Below are 24,876 nucleotides of genomic sequence, written 5' to 3' on the forward strand. Positions count from 1 at the left end.
GATAGAAGGAATAGGACTGTGGCGTTACCCCACAATTGATTATATTGTATATGTCTGGATTAGTATGTCTGATAAGTAGAGAATGTTAGAACTGAGTGAGTGTGGTTTATGATGTAATAGGTAGGGGGAGAAGAAGAGTACATAAGGAGTGTGTTGAGAGTTTGTGAGGGAGTAGGGTGAGTGAGAGTGTGGTTTAAGTTTTATTTTCTTGTGGTTCTTATTTGTAAAGTAAGAAGAGTTTACATTCTAGGGACGTAGGATTAGTGTAAAGAGAGAGAAGTGGTTGGTGTATGGAGAGTTTAGATTAGGCAGGATTGAAAGTATTATATTTTTATTTAAAGTTTTTAAATAACAATAAACTCATTATTATTTTGTTAGCTAACAAATACCACATGTCAGCTTGGCATTATTTACCTGCCTTACAGTTATTAAACACCCACCCCATATTATACCCACAGTATATTTAGAGCAGAACCTGTGTTAAACCTGTTTCCCTCATAGGAAGGAGAAAGGTTTTAATTAACCCTCCCTCAGGTTTTCAAGTGGTAGTGCTTGGCCTGAGAAAGGTTTATGAGACGGACCTAGTAGAAGGGTTTGTTATGCCGCAAGGACCAACTAGAGTAGTCTCCCTCACGAGATTCTAATAGGTTCTTAATGCCTGAAAAGGGCTATGGAGATGTTCTAAATTTATTTTTGCCTAATTGATAGAGAAATTGTGCTTCATCTCTGCTAATATTCATAGCGTTAGTGAATGAACCCGTTAATAACAGTCCAATCTTAAGCAAGCATATTTACTCAGAGGCAGGTCCCATTGATTTCAATACAGGTTACTTCCATGTAAGTATTCTTAGGATTGCAATCCTAAATGTGTAAATATGAGATATGTTGGGAACAATTTGTGTTAACAAGTACTAAACAGAAATGTTTCAGTTTTCATGAATGAAGTGAATTCATTTATGGTGGAGAATGGTGTTGGAAAAGGTTGAAGCCTGCCTAAAAGGCTTACCTGATGATGTGGAAGCCGGGCCTAATTGGTCAGTAGCTACTGAGTGGTGACTGAAATGCATTCTGTATATGTTCAGAGGAACTCCTGTTGTGCTCAGGAGTTGATGTCTTGTTGTTGAAAGCAAGTTGAGACCTGCCTCACATTAAACTTTTTCTTGGGGTAGGGGATGGGGACTGCCAGCGTGGTCCTCCTTCCTGGTCTGCATGGAATGGATGTAGCCTGTACCTGTGGGAGAAAGAGCAGTGGAAATTATTGGAGTGGAGTGCTTGGCCTCTGCCAACAGAAAATTTGCCTGCTTGTGAGAATGAATGCCTCCTTTGCATGTGGAAACATTGCTCCCTGCTTTTGTGTGTGTGTGTGTGTAGCGGATGGAGGAATGTTAGAGCAATACAATTCAGACAAGATGCAGTATTCACATATGACAAGGTGAGTGGAAGACAGTTGCAGCAGTTACACTTTGCAGCATGTGTTTCCCTCTTAACATGCTTAGATCTGTGGGGCGCTTTGTAGTTGGAGTAGAGTTTGGTGTCTGCCTCTGGAGTCCCAAGGCAAAAGGTGCCTTTCAAGTTTCTAGGCAGAGAGGTGTTAGCAGTCTGCTTAAGTTCACCTGTGTGTTATGAAGCCATTTCCTCTTTGTTTCCTCTCCCTCTTGTGAGCACAAAATGTTCATAACATTAGGCCGGAGAAACATATAGCCCCATCACATCTAGGTCAAACGTGCGTCTCCCGTCCCTTCACTGTTGCCACTCCGACGTCGCAATTATCCCCATTCAGTCCAGTAGGAGAGAGCAGCAATCGGACTTTCTCGGGGGGGTGGGGGTTGTGGCACAACGAAGGCCAGAAGGGGCAGAAGATGTGCAAGAGGCAGATGCCCAGTAACGAGCGTGCAGTAAAATGCTCGTCGGATGGAGCTTATAGCCCCATGCCACTCGTCCTATCATCTGCGTTATGGCTTATATACTGGTGGTAGTGTGCCGTGATTGGTACTGAGCTACACCATGCCCTGTGCTCTGTTGTGGTGATGTTTTCACTGACCCAGGGGTGCTTTAAAAAAGAACACTTCAGGAGGAAATTTGTGCCATCGACAGGGGTTTAGATTTGAATTGATAAGTTAAAGGATTTGGCATGTGTGCTCCTCCCCTGTGCTACCACTCATTCTACCTACATTCTGCCCCATTTTGGCCATTCCACCACTATATAACTCTGGTGGAACTCTAGTATAACTTTGTACCCGAAGGGTACTTTCATTAGAGTAGTGTCCTTTAGATACATTCTCCCCCGGCCCATTGTTGTGATTTCTAGATGTGAGATGCACTTCTATGCCTGCTAGCTATGGGTCAATGTGTAGAAAAGAAAGCCATATCAGGTTGAAGATAGATATGCTTAATTAAGCATGCACAGTTATTGGTATCCTTGGTGGTGCTCAAATTAACGACATTAAATTAATCAGATTTTTCCTTTGTATTAATAACTTAGCAGGCTAACATTATTAATATATTAATTAATTCTCTTTGTTGTGGATTGTTTGCAATTAACTTATGATTAGCATAATCTTTGATTAATATTTTATTATTTGTCCTTCCAAGATATTAACATGTAAGATTATTTAACCAGCTAAAATCAGCTGAAGGGTTTAAAATTAATTGATACATTATTCAGCGGACTGTTTCTTGTTATCTGTACAATATTGCTGTATGCAGATTAAGCTTTGAAAAAATATTGGCGTGTTGCCTGCTTCCATTGTGAACTGTGCCACTTATCCCAAGGGGAGTGACTGGCTCTTTTATCTGTATATATACAAACAGTAGCAGATAAATATTTATTATTTAATATACATTATATTATTTTCCGGTAATTTAGAAAAGTTGGATTTCCCCTCGTTTATAATTTTCAGTTGCTGCTGTGAGTATTTGCAGATGAAGACAAAAAGAAGTGTCCAGTTAAACTCACCAATGATGATTTTAATTTGTATAGAGATGGTTATTAACTATGTTTGTTCATCAAATAATATATAACATTATTGATCAATATACAAGTTCAGAAAGATTCAGAGAACGATTTTGTTTTAAATAGCAAATTATATTTAGATTTTTTTTTCCAGCCAGATATTTCATCTACCTCCTCTGAATTTGATTGTAGTAGTAGTGGGTGAGGTGGAGAAGTTTTAACCCCTTTTCCTAGCTAAACCATCCTTCTTTTCCTAACTAAACCATTCTTCTAAAAATGTATTTTTCCCAGGGTGGCTAATAATATTTTATGGAGATAGAGAATTTATATTGGGGAAATGGCACAGAGAAGAGGGTTAAACACTCTGCCATGTATCACCATGACTCCAATCGAATGTAAAGCCCTCTGTGACTACTTCTAAGGAAAAATAAATACGTTGGAAGAACTGATAAGGGATCCCACGTGTAATTTGGAGCTCAATCTCTGATTTCGAAACTAACTGTGCTGACACTGATGCAGATGTAATGCTGCACCATAATTAAAGCTAACCAAAGAAGGTAAGAGAGTGGCCTTAGCTAGACCTAAAGTTTATCCCGGGATTATCCCAGGGTCGTCCCTGCCTGCTCCCGGGATATCCTGTGTGTCATTTACATGAACAGGATGACCCCGGGACGATCCCAAGCCCATGAAGCTAAACCTAAGGTTTATCCCAGGATCATCCCTGTCCATGTAAATGACACACAGGAGATCCCGGGAGCAGGCAGGGACGACTCCGGGATGATCCTGGGATAAACCTTAGGTCTAGCTAAGGCCCCAGTCTCCTGATTTACTTCTGAATCTGGTCATTGCCCCCATATTTGAGAACAAAATTTTTCAGGCCCACTACTTTTGGCTGGTTGGAGTGTTTCCATCCAGAGATAGGATCCATAGAAATGACCAAATTATCCCGGGGTAACTTTTCTTACCACAGAGTCGCTTAGTTATCTGTGTCATTCTGCCAAATAAAAATGATAACACACCCCATGCGCAGATATGTGGCTAAAATGGATGTCTGTGCTGATGGTTATGCTACACAAATATTCCAAGGGTTTGTTTGGACAGGCAGATTTTTTTCCTGCACTCTGCTGCAGAAACTCACACAAGGGGGTAAGGTAATTCATGTCTCATTCTATTATCTATCCCCTTATATGTTCCTCTGCCTGCATCTTCCGTGTGGAAACCTGTCCTCTCCCCATTGCTATTTGTCCAGTCCTCAAGCTGTTCAAGGTTCATTTTAAAATCTGATTTTCCCTTCAGCTGTGCCTCGGTTACTGTGAGACTGCTGTGTGTAGGATGACTATGCAACTGTCACGGCCACCCAGGATGTCACTGATGACAAGAAACATGTCAGATACAACCCACATTTATTTTGGCATTTTAAAGAGTCCTTTTTTGCTTTTAGTTTTTACAGAAGTGATTACCAGAGTGACTGTGTCCCTGCTGGAGCACTTGTATTGCTTTTCTAAAGATAGTAACACAACAAAGGGTAACACAGCAAAGGGAATGTAACTAAATGGCACTTGGGGGTCTTTGCTAACTTACTATTCTCCTATGATTCCTTGAATCACTTTGCTCTTTTCCATGGTGATTTTTACTATCCCAGTCTTATTACAGTGTGGGCCTGAAGCCGGAGTATAACATGAAAGTGTCTTTCATGTACATTCTGGGTTGCTTGGTTTATTTATTTATCTATTCATTCTGGCATTTTGGAAGAACACATTTTCAAAGAAGTAAAAGCAGTTTCACAAGTCTGTCTTTGAACCTGATGATATATGATGCCATTAACACTGCATTTTACTAGTTATGCACATCACGGGAATTGGGAGAAGTTTATAAAAGAATGAATATACAGATGATCAAGCAAGAAATGTATATGTCGGATTATTATTATTATTATTATTATTATTATTATTATTATTAGATTTATTGAAACTGCCTTATGTGCGCACTAGATATATATTGAGTATAGTTGTACTAAGGAAAATATTTGCTCAAAAAGTTATTTCCTTGAAGAAGGGAATATTTAAAATGGATATAAGAATTCTTGATTATTTAATAATAAGATCCTGTAGATGGAACCTGAAAATCTGTGAATTTACATAGAATATGGAATAGTAGTGTGACTGAAAGTGACAAACCCAAATAGAGTGAAGAAATAAAATGGAATTACACTTTCAGGCAGCTTTCTTGCCTTTTCTGTCTTGCAAAGCAGGACTGATGCCTGTTTTCTTTGGACAAAACTGAACAAGTAAAGAGTGGGGAAACAGCGCCATCTGCACAAAGCTCCTTGTATTGTATAGCTGCTATCACATGGAATAGCAACGTTATATTTGGCAAACCGGTGTGTGGATTTCCAGAGGGTTGCCACGTTTGTCTATTGCAGCCAAAATAACAAAGCATCTTAAAGACAAATTTATTTTGGCATTTTTTTAAAATACAGTATATATGTGGGGGTGGGAATTGTAAACAGATAGTGTGGGTCTGTTGCCATTGGATTCTTCAGCAGCTTAAACCTAATGCAAATTTTCTTTGGGACAGAAGGAGCAGGAAAGATTTACTTTGCAAACAAGAAACAAAGTCCTAAATAAAATTATGTACAGTTTAAAAATGCAACAACATGCCTGCAAGAGGCAAGGCAATTATCTTGATAGTTACTGGAAAGGATCAAAGGGAGCATTGCTTCGATAGGGTGGAAGTGTATATCTGCATATCCCTCCTGCTGTGGCCTCTCTGTTTGCCTCAGGTCTTACATGGCAACAGAACACAGCAGGGATCTCAGATGTGGTAGCACTCAATTAAAATGGAAGCTTAAAAGGTGCTTTGGGAAGCCCTCCATATATATAGGCACACACCAGCTGGAAGAGGGAGTTAACATGTATCTAGCAAAAGTATATCACAAGAAGAATGAAACAGGGGGGAAAGTTGTCTTGGTTTGCTTATTTATTGTGCTCAGTTTATATTACACTGCCTATATAGTGCTCTCAACAATGGGCTCTGCTAGGCTTTTATTTTGTTTTCCAATGGTTATTGAAAACTAAATTCTGAAAAATGTCAACCCTCCACACATTATAAAAGCTCTACTATGGGACATATTTCACCCCTTACCTGATTTTATCAAATGAAGTTGTGAAAAAATGTAAACATTTCAATACTCCGTATGTGCAGCATGTAGTACAGACAGAGCAGTTTGTAGATGTCTGAAAAAGAACAAATAAGAGACAACAAGCTTCACTGGATAGAAATAATTAGCAAAATTCTATTGATTTTTATCATGTACCAAATTGTCCATTCCATTGAAGCGTAACTAGTAACCAGCTTAAGTAGCTGGCACCACGCTAATGGCTAATACACAATATGTGTTTCTTGGGTGACTGGTTGGGCCTTTAGTTTCCTTAGAGCCAGACACATATCAGAATAGTTAGCAATCCTTATTTTAAAGTGGATTTAAAACTATTTGTGGGGGAGTGGGTTGGGATAGCATGGGGAGAAATAATGGCTGAACTGTTTTAGTTAATATTTTTTATTAAAAAATAATAATATCCCTAGGGGTAAGGTGGATGTTAGAAATATGGCAGGTTCTTGTCCCTGACCTTAGGTACGAAAGACGAGCGTAGAAAAAGCACTGCAGAGGACACCACGTATCAGTATACTGAGGTGCGACTCGAACCGGGTCGGACCCTGATCGGAGCTTGCACACCACTTTTATTCACATAGGGTCAGCTGACAATGGAAAAAGGGGAGTGGAATGAAGGGGGTGGGATGCACAAAGAAAAAGGGGAGTGGAATACATTTACACAACCTGTGTGAGAGGAGTGGGCTAAACAGGATACCTTTACCTAATCCCATCAGGCATACTACCCCCCATTCTGGTAGGTGTGAGACAGATGACATCGCCACATCCTCTTGCAGCAGTTCACAGAAAGCAGAAAAAGCAGCCTAAAACTCAATTAACCCTTTCATTTCCTACAATCCCCCCTTTGAGACTCACTTCTTCTTTAAAATGATGTGAAGTCTCACTTATCTGTTTTACTTTCACGAGGTATCACGGTGTATTTTCTTCTCGAGTCTCGATCTTGCTGGCTTAGGGCCATGTAGGTAATTCTTATTTGCTTTTGAGTGACTGACTCAGACACATTACGAATCAAAACAGTAAGGCAGGGAATACAGCATGGCAATAAAAGAAACAATAATAACACCATGAGCACTATGGGAACCAGACTGCGAAGCCATCTAATATCTGGCAACCATGACCATAGCCAAGAAAAGATAGAATCACTTCTTTCGTTCTTCTAAGGACCTTCTTGAATAAGCGTTTCCATATGATGGATAGTGCGGTCAATACTTGGTGCATAATCAGAAATATACATACAACAATGGGACTTGATCAAAACACACACACCTCTTTTCGCGGCTAAAATAAAATCGAGGGCTTGGCGATTTTGTAAGGCCACATTCTTAATTTCACTTTGTTCCTTGGCTAACATTTTAACATTAGAAATTGTATCATTGAACAAACTCTCCGTCTAATTGGATAATAGGTGTAAGTCTCTATAGTTAAAGGCAACTCCCACTCTTGGAATTATTCTTCTAGCAACCTCTGTCCCTCAATTAAATCTTAAGGGAGAGTTAACTTCCCTTCGATTACGAAGCCTTTTTTTGATTGTGACCTATGATGAATAATTAAAGGGGATTGCATGCACTACCAATCTTTTACTCTTCCCCTTCCCGGTGGAACATGCAGACACATCTAACAATCAGATACATTTAGGGTTTTTGACAATTGCTTAATATCCTGAAAATATGCATTTTTCTCTCATAGATGTTTTTCTTTATACTCAAGAGCATATACCTGGGAAGGAATGGTAAGGAACAACACAATTTTTGCCCACATTCTCATGATTTCGCAATTGCAAACCTCAATAGATTTTCTTGTGTGCTACTGTTCATAGGTACAGATTTTAAGCTTAGCCTTCCCAAGGTGCTTTGACGTGTATGTCTTTTCCTTGCTGGCTTCTTGTGTGGGACCTCTGTCAGCTTCCGGTACTGTGGCAGAGGGACCTACGTTGGTGTCCTCAGGGATGTATGGCTTTAACCTATTACAATGTGTCCACTTAGTTGATCCTAGCAATTTTATACAGGCATGCGTCACCAGTCCAACCACATATGGCCCTTCCCAAGACTCCCCCAAAGTCACTTTATTCTACTTGTTCAGCCACACTCGGTCTCCTGGCTTGTATTGATGCAAGGGGGCATCCAAGGGAAGTGTCTGGGTCGTCACTGCATATTCTCGAAGCTGTGAAAGACAGGACTGCAAGCCAGTTAAGTGTTCTCGTAATTGGCTGTCTCCTATCTCCCATGTAACTCCAAATGAATGTGGCCAGGGAATGGGGGGGTGGAAATCCAAAAAGCATCTCAAAGGGAGACACCCCCAACCCCTTTCTGGGCATGATTCGAGCTTTTGTCAGGGCTATTGGTAACGCCTCTACCCAAGACATCTGAAGTTCTATTTGTAATTTTTGCAACGTGCTCTTCAGAGTCCTATTCATTCTTTCAACCTGCCTTGAGGCCTGAGGCCTCCAGGGTGCATGCAGCTTCTACTCAATTTGCAAAGCTTGTGCAAAAGCCTGTGTTACTTTTGAAGTAAAATGAGACTTTAAGTCACTCTCTAAACATTCAGATACTCTATACCTGGGGACAATCTCTTGTAACAGTTTAACAACCACAATGCGAGCTGTACAGTTTCTACAAGGAAACGCTTCTACCCACCCCGTAAGCTGGCAAACAATAACCATAAGATATTTATATCCCTTGGAGGGCGGGAGCTCAGCAAAATCAATTTGCACTAGTTGGAAAGGGTAATATGCAAGCAGCTGACCACTTGGTGGCACTTCTTTTGCAGAAGGTCCAGCCTTCTGACATACTTGACAACTCTGGGTGACCCGCTTCGCTGCCATGGTGATCCCTGGGCAAAACATTTGCCTTTTAACATATTCAATCAGGGCTGTCATTCCCGGGTGCCCCAACTGGGCATGAATCATTACAGCAAGGGGGTGCACTAAGGCCTCTGGGATATAAATTCTTCTATCTGGGAGCTTCTTCTATCTTTCTGGGAGGTCCATCACGGTCAGCTCTTTTTCTAGCGGCCTCTTGCGCTGCCTCATCTGCTAGCTGGTTTCCTTTTCGAAGGTATGGATCAATGCTCTTCCCGTGTGCTTGCACATGCACTATGGAGACTTTTTCTGGAAGCTTGACAGCCAAAAGCAGTTGTTCTAGCAAACTCTGGTGTTGTACAGGCTGTCTATTTGAAGACACAAACCCCCGAGTGGACCAAAGTCTAGCATGGGCATGGCAAACCCCAAATGCATACAAATTGTCTGTATAAGTGTTCACTTCTTGCCCTTTTCCAAGTTCAAGGGCTCTCATTAATGCCACTAACTCAGCTGCTTGAGCTGAATATTTACTGGGCAATTTCTCCAGGTACTTTTGAGCGGGTTTAATCATGATTACAGCACATCCGGTATATCTCTGTCCATCTTTAACAAAGCTGGATCCATCCACAAACATCTCAAGGTCTGGCTTCACAATTCACCTGGTCCCTTCTTCTGCCCCTCTCCTTGCTTCTAAAATGCTGCTATCATCTTCACAGTTCTCTTTTCCTTCGCCCTTTCTTCTTCTTCGTCTCTTCTCTCAAACACCCCCCTTGCTATCTCTAGTAAGGCCAGCAGGGGCAATCTCAGAGCTCCCGGAGTCTTTTGGAGCTTTCTCCGAATATCTGGGGCAGCCTGCCCGATAAATTGCATAGTCATTAAATGCAAATTCTCTGGTAGGCTCATATCAAGGTCCGTATATTCCTCGAACCCTGTCTTCAGCCTTTCCAAAAAGGCAGCTGGAGTCTCATTCTTCTCCTGCCTGATATCAAGGGCCTTACTGAGATTCGGGGCTTTCCTGGCTGACTTTCGCATTCCTTCTAGTAGCAGAGAAAAATATCTCTGGTGCCTTTCTCTTCTTGCATCACTATTCACGTCCCAACCAGGGTCTTGTGTAGGAAGGGCAGCTATAATTTCATTTTTAGTGGCCCCAGGCTTCCCGGACAGAAACTGCACTCTTGCTCTTGCCAATATCGTGGACTTAATCTCCAGCAGGCAAGAATTAAGGAGCGTTTGGGAGTCATGCCATGTGGGGCAGTGGGTACCAGCGAGAGATTCACTCTCCTGATGCGGATGCCATGGGGGCCGTGGGCATAGTATATGGAGGAGGCACAAGAACATCATCTTCTCCTTGCTGAAACACTTCCTTTTTCACAGAATGTTTCAATGATTCTTCTTGAGGTTTTATTCTACGGATCACCATGACAGGGTTGCAGGCAAACACCCATTTGGGTGGTGGCTTAGAGGTGACCACAGTCTGCCAAGGAATCGATATAGGGAAATTGATCTAGTCTCCTTGCGTCTGTCACTATAACATGAACAGTGCTAACAAGTGCCGGGGAGAAAGAACCCCCTTTTGGCCAAGAAGGACAGAGAACAGGCCATTCTTTTTCACATAAGTGCTGCAACCTATCCCTCTTCATCTTAACACCATAATCACCACAAAATGCCTTAAAATTCTTCAAACAACATCCTAGAGGCGTTTCCCCTCCTGAACGGGACTGTGCACCACCCATCGTGACGGGGTCCTAGGGTCTGCTCCCAAACACTCTTGCCAATCGCTTTGCTCCTCGCCGGCCCTGATCCGCCTTTCAGCTTGCAATCAGAGAACCACGGCTAAGAGCTCCACACTCGCTCGGACCGTCGGACCCTGCTCGGAAGGTCTCCTTAGTGTCCTTCAATCAACTCCACACAAGCAGACCCTGCCCTCCCTCTATGTGTCTGGCGTTTCACAGATCACACTCACCGGGTCTCGGTGCACTCCTTCCGTTCCCTCGGCCGACCCTTTAGGCGCATCTGCAGTGGCTCGAGCCTAGCCCGTTTCCGACCAGTGGGTTCTACGGGGCTCCAAAGCGCGGTCCCACGTTGGAGAGACAGCTGAACTCAGCCGGTCGCGACTTCTCTTCCACCGTGCCTTCGCAGCTTTGGACTACCGCAGCCCACTCAGGGACGGATCCGAGTCACGGCACCAGAAATTGTTAGAAATATGGCAGGTTCTTGTCCCTGACCTTAGGTACGAAAGACGAGCGTAGAAAAAGCACTGCAGAGGACACCACGTATCAGTATACTGAGGTGCGACTCGAACCGGGTCGGACCCTGATCGGAGCTTGCACACCACTTTTATTCACATAGGGTCAGCTGACAATGGAAAAAGGGGAGTGGAATGAAGGGGGTGGGATGCACAAAGAAAAAGGGGAGTGGAATACATTTACACAACCTGTGTGAGAGGAGTGGGCTAAACAGGATACCTTTACCTAATCCCATCAGGCATACTACCCCCCATTCTGGTAGGTGTGAGACAGATGACATCGCCACATCCTCTTGCAGCAGTTCACAGAAAGCAGAAAAAGCAGCCTAAAACTCAATTAACCCTTTCATTTCCTACAGTGGATGACATGGTTTTAACTGGTGAGGAGCAGGAGAGGAATGGATGAAGTGATACCATTGTTGACGCTTGATTACTAACAAAATGTCCATCATTATGGGTGAGGTGTATGTGGAGGGAAGGAGCATGTATATTGCAAGAACCCCTGAGTGTGTGTGTGTATATACTCTGCAATCAGCAGTGGGTTGGATTTGTCTTCTCTGGGACATTGTCCTCAATTGTTGCTCTTTAAATTTACTCATAAACAGGTGCCAAAATAACTTGACTGGCCTTGGGTACTATGCACATAGACTTGTATGGTGGGGGTGTGATTTGTTGCTCCACCACAGGCAACACAATTGTCTGGCCCCTGGAAATCCTGAGTTTTAAGAATCAAGCCTGTTTCTATCTAAGTAACCCCTTTTCTACTTATCCCCAGTGTGGGTTCTATTTCTTTGCTGGCGGACCATTGAGAGGTGAACAGAATGTTGGCGCTTTCTCTTACTTTACCTATGCAGTGTTCCAATGGGCCCTCAGGTTAGCGCCAAAACAGTAATTGAAGATATTAAAGGGCTATAGCTGCTGCTGCTGCTGCTTACCAGTAGAGTCCTTAAAGCAATTTGAAACTTTTTTGGAGCAACCTCTCCAGATGCTTACTAGAACATAGATGGTCTTCATTTTCTTTCTAAAAATTAATAGAACACAAGTCTGCCAAACCTCTTTAGAGAGGGAATTTCATAGTAAGTGTGCCAGTGCTAAAAAGGCCCTGTCCCTTGTGCCAACCAACCAGATTTTCAGAGCTAGGCCTCAGCTGATAACTAGTGTGTGTGTGTGTATGTATGTATGTATGTGTATGTACACTTTCATATGTGTAAGCCAATAATTTTCAAACTTCCTATCCTCAGGCCTTTCCACATTGTTGTTGCTGTTGCTATTAGTAGTAGTAGTAGTAGTAGTATCCCGCCTTTTCCCTAATAATGGAACTCAAGGCAGCTTTTCAGAATTAAAACGTAAACAATTAAATTGAAATATACAGAAGTTAAAAATATAATTAAAGCATCTATAGTATTAAAATATTTAAAAGATTAAAAGGTGAATGACAAATAAAAAATCCAGTGTGTTAGCAAAAGTCCAGACTATTCCCAAAGGCCTGCCGGAAAAAAAGGTTTTGCCTGCCTTTGGAAGTATACCAAGGAGGGATCCAGTCTAGCCTCCCTGGGAAGGGAGTTCCAAAGCCTTGGAGCAGCCACCAAGAAGGCCCTTTCCACATTGCTTTGCCTTTTGAGAAGCCCTACATGTTGGCCATGGAATCCTTTGACATTGTAAAGCAGTGATGTCAATTATTATTATTATTATTATTATTATTATTATTTATTTATATAGCACCATCAATGTACATGGTGCTGTACAGAGTAAAACAGTAAATAGCAGGACCCTGCCGCATAGGCTTACATTCTAATAAAATCATAGTAAAGCAATAAGGAGGGGAAGAGAATGCAAACAGGCACTGGGTAGGGTAAACAGGCACAGGGCAGGGTAAAACAGCCCAAGGGCCAAGTTCCATTTTGGAGAAGCTCTCAGGGGCCATATTTCAGTGGTGGGCAGGGCCGAAGGCAAAGGGGGCAGGTCCGACGTTACCAGCATATTTATTTTAGCTTAAAGCACTTACTACCACTAACTCTGAGGATATACATTTCAATCTTTTAAAATGGGGGGAAATATGTGCAAAAGCTGGGAAACAACCAAATGATCAGCAATCAGGAGAAAGTGAGTAGGGGAAAGAAGATGGCATGGCTGTTTGGGGAAGCACAGAGGGTCAGATTTGGCTGCTACGTGGGCTGGATTTTGCTCATGGACCTGAGGTTCAGCACCCCTGTTGTAAAGGACCCTAGGTCATGTTCTCTCCGTTTGTTCTTCATTGCCAGTCTTCTCAGAGGAATTCCTATTAACAGTGCATATAAACCAGTAATTCAAGCCATTACTGTCCTGAGAATAGGAGATGATGCAAGCAGGAACCATCAATGGCCCTCTCTAGTTCTTGGCATAGATCTCCATATGGTTTTGCTGGCCTCCTTTTCTTTCTTTCTATTTGTGGGACACAAATGCCTGAAGACCATCAGGGAAATTTATACGACACTTGCAGAAACCACATTCGGATTTTTCTTCTTCTTATAACTCTCAGCTGTGCTGTGGTCAGCCCAAGTGTCTCTGAGACTGGCCAGGGCAAAAGAGTACTGGAGTGAGGTCTGTGAATAGACAAAACTGTGCCAGCCTCTACCTAAGTACCGAGACAGGCAGATTCTATATTTATCGTGTTCAGAGTGGTTAATTCAGTTGAAATTGGGAACAGGATTAATTAGAGACTTTTTTAAAAAATAATTGTGAATATTAACAAAATAGAACAGAAAATACATTGTGAAAACGGGGGGAAAACATACATTACATATATAGGATTATCATCGATTTCCATCGTGTATACTGTTCATAAAAAAAATAAGGGAAAGAGTTATACAAAGGTTTCAAGAAAGCAGACCAGATATCCGTGTATTTATCCACTTGCAAGTTGCGTCTATATAACACCTGTTCAAAAGTTGATAATGTAATTAAGTCCTCAATCCATTGCATTATGGGAGGTGTGAATTTGTCCTTCCAATGTGATAGTGTTAGTCTTTTGGCTATCATAAGGGCTCTGAAGATCCATCTGTGCTGACCATGTGTTAACTTCCAAGAAGCCGTTAGGTAGTTTAGGAGGACATGCACCATATTATAGATTGTTTCAGTACAAAGTTCATCCTTATTATAACTTCCTCCCAAAAAGGGGGCAACTACAGGGCATTGCCAAAACATATGAGTTAAAGAAGCATTAGATGCATTACATCTCCACCAATCATGCAAGTTAGACAAACCCCTATTAAAACAGCACTGTGGAGTCCAATAAACCCTAAACAATTTTTTTTTGCAGAATAAGACATAACCTGAGATCCATAGAAGCTTCAAATATAGATGTTAGGGCAACCGTCGATTGGTTAGGTAAATCAGGACACTCCGTTTAGAGATGAACAAGTTAGAAGGTGGTGGGTTTTGGGGAGGGGGGCAGGGATCCTGCTTTCTTTTGCTCTTGGTGCTTCACAGATAATCTGTTGAAGTTTCCAAACCACCACCACCCCGGGTAAACTAGGGGAAAACTACCTGAAACAAATGGCATTCATATCAGTGTACATCCAGTTTACTTGATGAAGTAGAATTATGCACAGTAAATTCAAAATCAATATTCCTTGCGTAGAACATCCCCCCAATTCTGTGAATAGCCATTATTGTTTTCCACATCCTTTTTGAGGGTTAAACCCTTTTGCTTTAAATTTGACAAATACTGTTTGTCTCTCCTCCAGCTATGGTATTAAATGACAATCTCTTCTCCCTAAAGGTTGGCATCTTCACTCCAGCCAAGCTGCCAAGCCTCCCACACCCAGCTGTGCTATGAATGTTGCACAAGCCTGCCTGCCTGAGGCAGCAAATAGCTTAGTCCTCAGATTCTCACAGTAAATCTTGAAGGATCTAACAAATTCCCTCAGCCTGTCCTGATGGTCCCAAGGATTTCATTGGCAGTTCAGTTGGCAAGCTTGCCTTGTTTGCCAGTTCAGATTGGTATGCATGCGGAGTCTTACATGAAATGTCAAGAAGCAGCAATAAAATGTCTTTGCACACATATGTGCCAACAGACTTATTAGTATATGGGAAGATATGTAGTATCTGCCTAGTGTGCTTCAAAACACAATTTTGCATCTGCATTTGAGTGACGTGAAACTTTTGTTGAAATTTTTGAAAGCTTGGATGTATGCACAAATAAAAAGAAATTTGTCAGAAGTGAGTGAGAGCAAAATATTGTTTCCTCTCCCTCCACCCCCGCCAGGACAACTGCCAGGGGAGAAAAGGCATAGAGGGGGTGAGGCACCATTAATTGTGAGGATTTCTGAAAACATGCTTTGATTTTCCTAGCTGTGCTAAGTGAGCAAAGAGTACATGGCCATCAAGTATTTTTGGCTGCTGTCTGGGCTTCACATTTTTGCAGGCCCTGGGAAAAGGAACATCAGCCCCCTTAATTATACTTTGAACATTGCCATCTTTGCTATTATGCAGGCTGTCCAGTTTTAGTTAGGGATAGGTTTGTCAACGTTGCCCAAGCTTCTCAGTTCCAAGGTGAGTGCATGCATGTTGTTTTAGTGCCACATTTGGACGTTACACTAAACCAGTGGTCTTCAACTGGTCTAGACCCAAGAACCACGTCAGACTCCCAACCTTCAACATGGGACCCATTTTCACAATTTTGTCTATGCGTAATATGGTGGCATAAGCTTTGCTGTGATCCATCTTGACTGATCTCGTGACCCACCAGTTGAAGACCACTGCACTAAACCATATTTAGTATACTGAGAGTGAGCCACAGTAAGCTTTGGATTCATATACTCCTTTTTTTCTCCTCCAGCAAGACTGGAAGCTTTGACTTCCATTTTTACATTAACTGTAGTTTGCCTTTTCATCCAAACCTGACAACCATTGATTCCACTAACTGCAGTTAGTGAAATCTATAGTTGTCAGGTTTGACATGGCAAACTGCAGTTGGTGCATAACTGTGGAAACAAGCCAACTTCAAACCATGGTTTATGAAGCTGTCATGTTTCCAACAGCTATAAAGATTAACCAAGGATTAGGGTGTGGAAGTAATGCTAAATTGTGATTAATCTAAAATGAAAGCAGAAGATTTTGATCTCCTTGCAACTATGCCAGAGGAGAGGAGCCTGAGATTCACTGTGGCACATTCTTGTCATGCTAAATTTGTTTAGGATACTATCTGAAAGAGGCCTGTATGCGATCTAAATGGGCCTCTGGGAAGCCACAGAACTCGGGAACTGCTAGTACTAACTTCCCCTGGACCGACTTAACTTGAATGTTGGATTGTCCTTGTTTGTGGTGTTACTATTTTCTTAATGAATTGTGTTTAATGGGTTCTCTCATCCATAGGAGGGGATGGGGCTATTAGCAGGCTTATAACATGGTGGTGGTGGGTTGTGTGGAGGCAGTGATTATATCAGGGGTGTAGAACCTCAGGCCCAAGGACCAAAGCTGGTCCTCCTGGAATCCCAATCTCTGGCATTCAGGGTTTCCCCAGATTGCCATATTCCTTTCCCCCCACATCCACCAATCGTTACATGGTTTCCCAGCTTTTCCCGATTCTAACCGGTTGAAAGTTCTTTCCTAAGGCTTACTTACTATCAAGAATAGCTTTAAGCAACGAGATGCTAGTATTTGTGGTATTTTGGCCCCATCCCTTTTGCCTTGGTCCCACCTACCGTTGGAATGTGGCTCCAGAGAGATGAAAAAGGTTCAGCACTCCTGGATGATGTGAAATGGTACCTCCATGGGGGTCCATATATGCAGTTCCTGTGGTTTACACAGTTCACATGGGCCTTTTTGTGGCATCCACTGCGAGACTGAACCAGACTTACGTTTTAGTATCTTGAGAATGAAAAACAATAGTGGGAGGAGGAGGGGCAGACACTTCTCCAGTAGTTGACATGCACCAGGGGTGGAGAACCTTTTTTCTGACATGGGTCACATTCCTTTGGGGATAATATGCCAGCTGCAGATAGTGTCAGAACTAGGATCACCCCCTTTTTCTCTTGCTCTCTTGCCACTCCCTTCTCTCTCTTTCTCTCTCTCTCTCTCCCCCCCCCCCCCAACAGGTTGCTGGGGATAAGGGGAGATTCCTTTTGTACGATGTCTGAATGGATTGCTTGCAGAGAGCTTTTGAAATTAGGCTGAGAGTATTTGGATGTTCCCCATCCCTGATATACATCCTTGCTACTTTGACCATAGGCTCCTTTGAAGTCTGCTAATTTAGAACCTAACAGACACACCTAAAGGCACTCACGCAACAGCAGAGAGTGGAGAATAATGCTAGGACTTGGACTCAATTTCCCCTTTTTCTGGCAGCACTCTACAAATGCACAAACAGCTCTAAACAAGTATGAAGTATATGAGGGCAATTAGACAAACAATTCCAAACTATACTTGATAATCCTTGAATATATACAGTGTAATTATCTGAAAAATAAGTTTGCTTTGTAGGAAATCATCCAAGTAGGTAGGCATTTGGTTTGGGTGGATAGGCATTCCATATTCATTAAGTTGTTATCAAGAGTCATGATTATTCAATAAAATTCAAATTGCCAAAGGGTTGTCAAAGTTAATTTAAGTTACGCCACTCCTCATATTTTTTTAAAAAATATGCAAATGGAAAAGAGATTTCCTGCTAGTCTGTAATAAATTGGTCTTAAATATAACTCACAATGTCTGAATTCAAGACTGGCTGTATCCTCAAGCCCAGATCTGCAGATTCCCCAGCCAACAGTATTCCCATTTTATCTGGATTAAGGTTCAGTTTGTCCACCCATTAACCTTTGTCTCACACTCTCCAGGCAATGGTTCAGGGTTTCCCCTGCCTCAATAGTAATTCAGCACCACCTTCTAGGACATATCCTCCAGGAATGGGTACTGCCATTTCACTACATCCTATTCCTGCAAGAAGAACAGAAGGCTATTATGGTCAGTAGTTTTAAAAGCCATTGAGAGAGCTATAGAATCAAGTGTCACGCCCCAAACCAGGCCTAAAGCCAGACTAAAACGGATCTAGTAAATCAACTTGATGCTTGGGTCAGCATTATGATTTTGCAGATTATATATGCAAACTACATAGAGTCACAGCAGACTACTGTCGATTCCTTTGAGTCTTCCTGGGGGCCAAAAAGAAGAAGAAGATGCCTGGCTTCTTGGAAAAGCTCCACTTGACCTCACTGCACTTGGCACCTTGAGTATCATTTTTGGCAAAAAGGGAAGATACAAATGTAATTAATAAATAAGATGTTAAGGTGGCAGAAAAATGAGACTTCTTCACCACCACTTAGGCTGTCAAATAGGCTTTAGACGGTATTCAGTTGGACCCATTTCAAGTTTTTCTCCATTTGCGTTTCAGCCATCTCCCTCGCCAGAGAGGCAATTTGGCTCTAATTTGTTCATAAGACGATACCTAGTAGTGTTCATGTCAATCAGTCAACTCCAGATTCTAGGGATCAGAAAAGATCATTGAAAAGAGAGGCATGCTAACAGGAAATTCCTAAAGGGCTATTCGAAAACCATTTGGACTCATTGGACACCAGAGTAGACCAGCTGAACAGTTTCTCCATTCCTACAGAGGTTAGGAGACACCAATAGCCTGAATTTTACCAGGTAATAATTTGTCCATGACAAGGGCATTGATATTGAAATCACCAAGGACAAAAAGGAATTCTCAATAACAATCCAAGACCACTTATTTCAGTTGTTGTTGTTGTTTATTCGTTCAGTCGTTTCCGACTCTTTGTGACTTCATGGACCAGCCCACGCCAGAGCCGTCGCCACCCCCAGCTCCCCCAAGGTCAAGTCTGTCACCTCCAGAATATCATCCATCCATCTTGCCCTTGGTCGGCCCCTCTTCCTTTTGCCTTCCACTTTCCCTAGCATCAGCCTCTTCTCCAGGGTATCCTGTCTTCTCATTATGTGGCCAAAGTACTTCAGTTTTGCCTTTAATACCATTCCCTCAAGTGAGCAGTCTGGCTTTATTTCCTGGAGTATGGACTAGTTTGATCTTCTTGCAGTCCAAGGCACTCTCAGAATTTTCCTCCAACACCACAGTTCAAAAGCATCTATCTTCCTTCGCTCAGCTTTCCTTATGGTCCAGCTCTCGCAGCCATAGGTTACTACGGGGAATACCATTGCTTTAACTATGCGGACCTTTGTTGTCAGTGTGGTGTCTCTGCTCTTAACTATTTTATCAAGATTTGTCATTGCTCTCCTCCCAAGAAGTAAACGTCTTCTGATTTCCTGGCTGCAGTCAGCGTCTGCAGTAATCTTTGCGCCCAGAAATACAAAGTCTGTCACTGCCTCCACGTTTTCTCCCTCTATTTGCCAGTTATCAATCAAGCTAGTTGCCATAATCTTGGTTTTTTTGAGGTTTAACTGCAACCCAGCTTTTGCACTTTCTTCTTTCACCTTTGTCATAAGGCTCCTCAGCTCCTCCTCACTTTCAGCCATCAAAGTGGTGTCATCTGCATATCTGAGATTGTTAATGTTTCTTCCTGCGATTTTAACTCCAGCCTTGGATTCGTCAAGCCCAGCACGTCGCATGATGTGTTCTGCATACAAGTTGAATAGGTAAGGTAAGAGTATACAACCCTGCCGTACTCCTTTCCCAATCTTAAACCAGTCCGTTGTTCCGTGGTCTGTTCTTACCGTTGCTACTTGTTCGTTATACAGATTCCTCAGGAGGCAGACAAGATGACTTGGTATCCCCATACCACCAAGAACTTGCCACAGTTTGTTATGATCCACACAGTCAAAAGCTTTAGAATAGTCAATAAAACAGAAATAGATGTTTTTCTGGAACTCCCTGGCTTTCTCCATTATCCAGCGGATATTGGCAATTTGGTCTCTAGTTCCTCTGCCTTTTCTAAACCCAGCTTGTACATCTGGCAATTCTCGCTCCATGAATTGCTGGAGTCTACCTTGCAGGATCTTGAGCATTAGCTTGCTGGCATGTGAAATAAGTGCCACTGTCCGATAGTTTGAACATTCTTTAGTGTTTCCCTTTTTTGGTATGGGGGATATAAGTTGATTTTTTCCAGTCTGATGGCCATTCTTGTGTTTTCCAAATTTGCTGGCATATGGCATGCATCATCTTGACAGCATCATCTTGCAATATTTTAAACAGTTCAGCTGGGATACCGTCGTCTCCTGCTGCCTTGTTATTGGCAATGCTTCTTAAGGCCCATTCAACCTCACTCTTCAGGATGTCTGGCTCTAACTCACTGACCACACCGTCTGAGCTATCCCCGATATTATTATCCTTCCTATACAGATCTTCCGTATATTCTTGCCACCTTTTCTTGATCTCTTCTGTTTCTGTTAGGTCCTTGCCAATTTTGTTTTTGATCATGCCCATTTTTGCCTGGAATTTACCACCGATGTTTCTAATTTTCTGGAAGAGGTCTCTTGTCCTTCCTATTCTATTGTCTTCTTCCACTTCCGCACATTGCTTATCTCTTCTGGCTAACCTCTGGAATTTTGCATTTAATTGCGCATATCTCCCCCTATCACTGTTGCTTTTTGCTTTCCTTCTTTCTTGGGCTACTTCCAGTGTCTCAGCAGACAGCCATCTTGCCTTCTTGGTTTTCTTTTTCTTTGGGACGTTTTTTGTTGCCACCTCTTGGACAATGTTGCGAACTTCTGTCCATAGTTCTTCTGGGATCCTATCTACTAAATCTAGTCCCTTAAATCTGTTCTTCACTTCCACTGCATATTCATTAGGAATATTAGTGGGCTCATATCTAACTGATCTGTGGGTCTTCCCTATTCTCTTTAGTTTGATTCTAAATTGTGCAATAAGAAGTTCGTGATCTGAACTACAGTCAGCTCCAGGTCTTGTTTTTACTGCACCACGACAAGGTAACGATCTCCTTTGCTGGAGAAAATTGGGACTATGTTAGATCAAACCCTACAAAGGAGATGGGATCCTAGCTGATTATGGCAATACCGCTTCCCTAACTATCAAGCCTTGGCAGATGCTATACTGAAAACTAATTTAACACAATTGAGAATCGTCAGTTTCTCCTCTCTCATCAAGCCAGATATCTGCAACACAGGCTAGATCAATGCCCTCATAATATTGTAATATATAATTCAATACAATGTTATCGGCACTATGACAAATCCAACCGTTCCTCCCTCCCTTCTAGAAATGTCTCTGAACAAAAGACACCTCTGCCCTGAAATCTTAAGTACCAAAATCTGCATCACTCCATATCAAAGGCTTGATTCCCGCCGTCATCAATGACTCAGCAAGAATCATCAGGAAGATACATGATGAGGCGATGAGGTCACCTCAGGCATTGATTGCTCTTTTTGGATTTCCAGTCACTTTCTGGGAGTTATCAAACCCATTTGAAATACTTTTTGGGAGGTGAACTTTTCCTTTGTCTTTGAGCATCGAGCAAAGTGTCAAGACTAAATCATGTTGTGAAGTCCCAGGTCCCCCCCATAGACACACATTTAAGCTGGTTTGGTGAGTTCTTCTTTCTTAGGACTAATGTTTCTTGATTAGTTAGTTTTAGGGCTAATCTGTACCTACAGCCCTTTCACAAAGGAGAGGTGATAATTGCAAGGTTTCCTGCTTCCGGGATCGTTGCTCACAGGGCAATGCGAGGGAGGTTTCCGGCAAGTAAAGGGGAGCCGTTGCGGGAGGACATGTGCACTGTGACGGCGGTTCTGAATGGATATCGGGAGAAGTGGGCAGGACTGGACAGATGAGTATGGGGCATTGGTTTTTTTTTAATAACTAAGAACATAAGAAATGCCATGCTGGATCAGACCAAGGGTCCATCTAATCCAGCACTCTGTTCACACAGTGGCCAAGCAGCCATTGGCCAGGGTTGAACAAACAGGACATTGTGCAACAGCACCCTCCCACCCATGTTCCCCAGCAACTGGTGCACACAGGCTCACTGCCTTGAATACTGGAGATAGCACAGAACCATCAGGGCTAGTAGCCATTGATAGCCTTTGCCTCCCGGAATTTATCCAACCCCCTTTTACAGCCATCCAAATTGATGTTCATCACTACATCTTGTGGTAGTGAGTTCCATAATTTAACTATGTGTTGTGTGAAGAAGTACTTACTTTTATTTGTCCTGGATCTCCCACCAATCAGCTTCAGGGGATGACCCCGGGTTCTAGTATTTTGAGAGAGGGAGAAAAATGTCTCCCTATCCACATTCTCCATACCATGCATAATTCTGTTCACCTCTATCATGTCTCCCCTTAGCCTCCTTTTTCCAGGCTAAACAATCGCAGTTGATGTAACCTTCCCTCATAGGGGAGATGCTCCAGCCCCTTAATCACTCCTTTGAGATGCGCACCAGTGCAGACACACAGCAACATGGGGGGGTAGGTACTGTGTCGAAGATGCGCTCCTGTGCATCAATATATTTGTGTAAAAAAAGAAAAGAAAATTTCAGCGACAAAACACGCCCATGCCCACTCCCCTGACAGCGGATTGGCTGTTCGCTGTGCTAGGAGCTTGTGCTAAACAGGGCACACCAACTGCAGACTTCAGGATCATAGCGGGAGAGACGATAAAGCCGTGACAAATCCTGTCAGCCATATTCCTAAATAACTGAGGGGTTGACCTGAGATCACCGCGAGAGTAGGTAGGGACGACTACAGTATTATTCAGGAATAAATGGCTGGTGTAGACACAGCCTCAGTTATCTAATGTACTCATGTACAGGACTGCTTGGCAAATGCATTGGCTTAGTTTTAAGGAATTTAAACGGAACTCTGTAAAGACACCTGTCTTTCTTCATAAATACAACCCATGAACTGGATTCTCGCATTTCCAGGCTAAGAGTTATTAATCCGGCAAGTGGTGGCAGTGAATATCTTTGAATAGACAACAGAGAGGAGTCTTGCAGCCTCTTCTACCTTGCAACATTGGAGGGGAAGATTTCCATTTGTCTCAGGGACTCATAATAATACATTTATACCTCTCTGGAAACAGCGGAAGACTGTTCAATTACAAGGGTTCGCTGATCTTACATCAGTTTTATATTGGTTTAGAAAACAGGTTTTTCCACCTGGATGTAATTGTATTTTGAGAAATGTACAGTAGAATTTATAATTCCTAGTGGGAAGTGCCTCTGCCCAATTTTCAGGGATCCTCCCTTTGCCCTCAGCCCACCCTATTCAGCATGTTAAGGATTGGGGGCACTGTTGTGGGGGCAGTTTACCTCCTTGACATGTTTCTCTGTATCAGCCCCATATAAATAGAAGGACAAGAAATGAAACATATTAATTTGCTTTTAATATAAAAGCGCATGTGGCAGTGGGTGGGGTGGGAGGGTGAGAAGAGCTGTAGAAATTATTGTCAAGAATAATTAGTCGGTTTGTTTCAATTTGTAATCAAAATGTACTTCTGATATTATTCCTTGTTAAAATTCTAAGTCAGATTGCGACATCATTTGCAACCTCTTTGCGCAGAAGAGGTGTTCTTGCCAAGCTCTCTTGTGAGATGGTTAACTATCTATTTCTGGAATTTCACGATTGAAAATCTTTATCCTGTGGCAAATCTGCATTAGAAGCCACATTTTGCAGAAATTGAGCAAGTCCTTTGGTGTGTCCTCCCCCTTTTTCTTCCATCATACATCTACATGCTGGCACATATAATGCTGATAATTAAGAATGTAAGAGCCATGCTGGATCAGATCAAAGGTCCATCTAGTCTAGTGTTCACACAGTGGCCAACCAGCTGTCGACCAGGGACCCACAAGCAGGACACGGTGCAACAGCACACTCCCACCCATGTTCCCCAGCAACTAGTGTACTGCCTCTGATACTGGAGGTTGCACCTAGCATCAGGACTAGTAGCCTTTGATAGCCTTCCCCTCCAGGAATTTATCCACCCCCTTTAAAAGCCATCCAAACTGGTGGCCATCACCGCATCTTGTGGTAGTGAGTTCCACAGTTTAACTATGCACTGTGTGAAGAAGTATTATTTTCCATTATGTCCCATTACAGTTGGCAGATGTTCCTTTTTAGTGGGAAAGTAGTAAATGGGCAAACCTCTGTAGACAATTCTGGAAATTTACATTTTTATACCATCTGCAAAGTATGTATTTTGACATTTAGATATTGCAAATCAAAATATTCAGACCTAATACCCATGTAGTAAATGACTGCATGCCACTCATTAACAAAGTTGTTAAGAGTCAAAGCAAAAAATATATTCTACCAACAAGATACATACAGTTGGATAATACATTCCTCAGTTGGGTACAGACATGGGACACACTAGTCACTGGTGCATGATTAAAGTATAGTAATCACAGGACCATGTTATAAAGATGTGGTTTCCATCAAATAGACAATGTTTGAGGAAAAAAGAATGAATGCTACATACAGCATCTCTGTAATTCTTACAAATAAAATCAATATATATTTTTTGCAGATTTTTTAAAAATAGGCCAGGATCCTGAGTTTGTTTCTGTTGACAGGAGTGTCCCCTGAGTGGAGTTCTGCTCATAGATGTTCATGCCAACAGAAGTGGGTAGAGGAGACTTCCACCAATTTTCCCTCCTCCCTGCAGCTTCTTGTGCCCCTGAAAATCTGCCCTGGAGGGCTTCAGGACCCTCTCAACAATGGGAGAGCTGCAAAAGGAAGAGAATCAGCAAAAAGTGCCGTCTCCCCCCCCCCCCCCCCGGACTCCCAGCCACTGAGATCCTTCACAG

At 42.4% G+C, this 24,876-nt stretch overlaps 1 protein-coding gene across 9 annotated transcripts in view; it reads left to right on the forward strand.

The window, feature by feature from the left end:
* DST (dystonin) overlaps positions 1–24,876 on the forward strand; it is a 391,150-nt gene that overhangs the window by 113,030 nt on the left and 253,244 nt on the right. The window lies entirely within an intron of this gene.

This window comes from Elgaria multicarinata, chromosome 4, assembly GCF_023053635.1.
Source record: "Elgaria multicarinata webbii isolate HBS135686 ecotype San Diego chromosome 4, rElgMul1.1.pri, whole genome shotgun sequence".
Taxonomy (NCBI): Eukaryota; Metazoa; Chordata; class Lepidosauria; order Squamata; family Anguidae; genus Elgaria; species Elgaria multicarinata.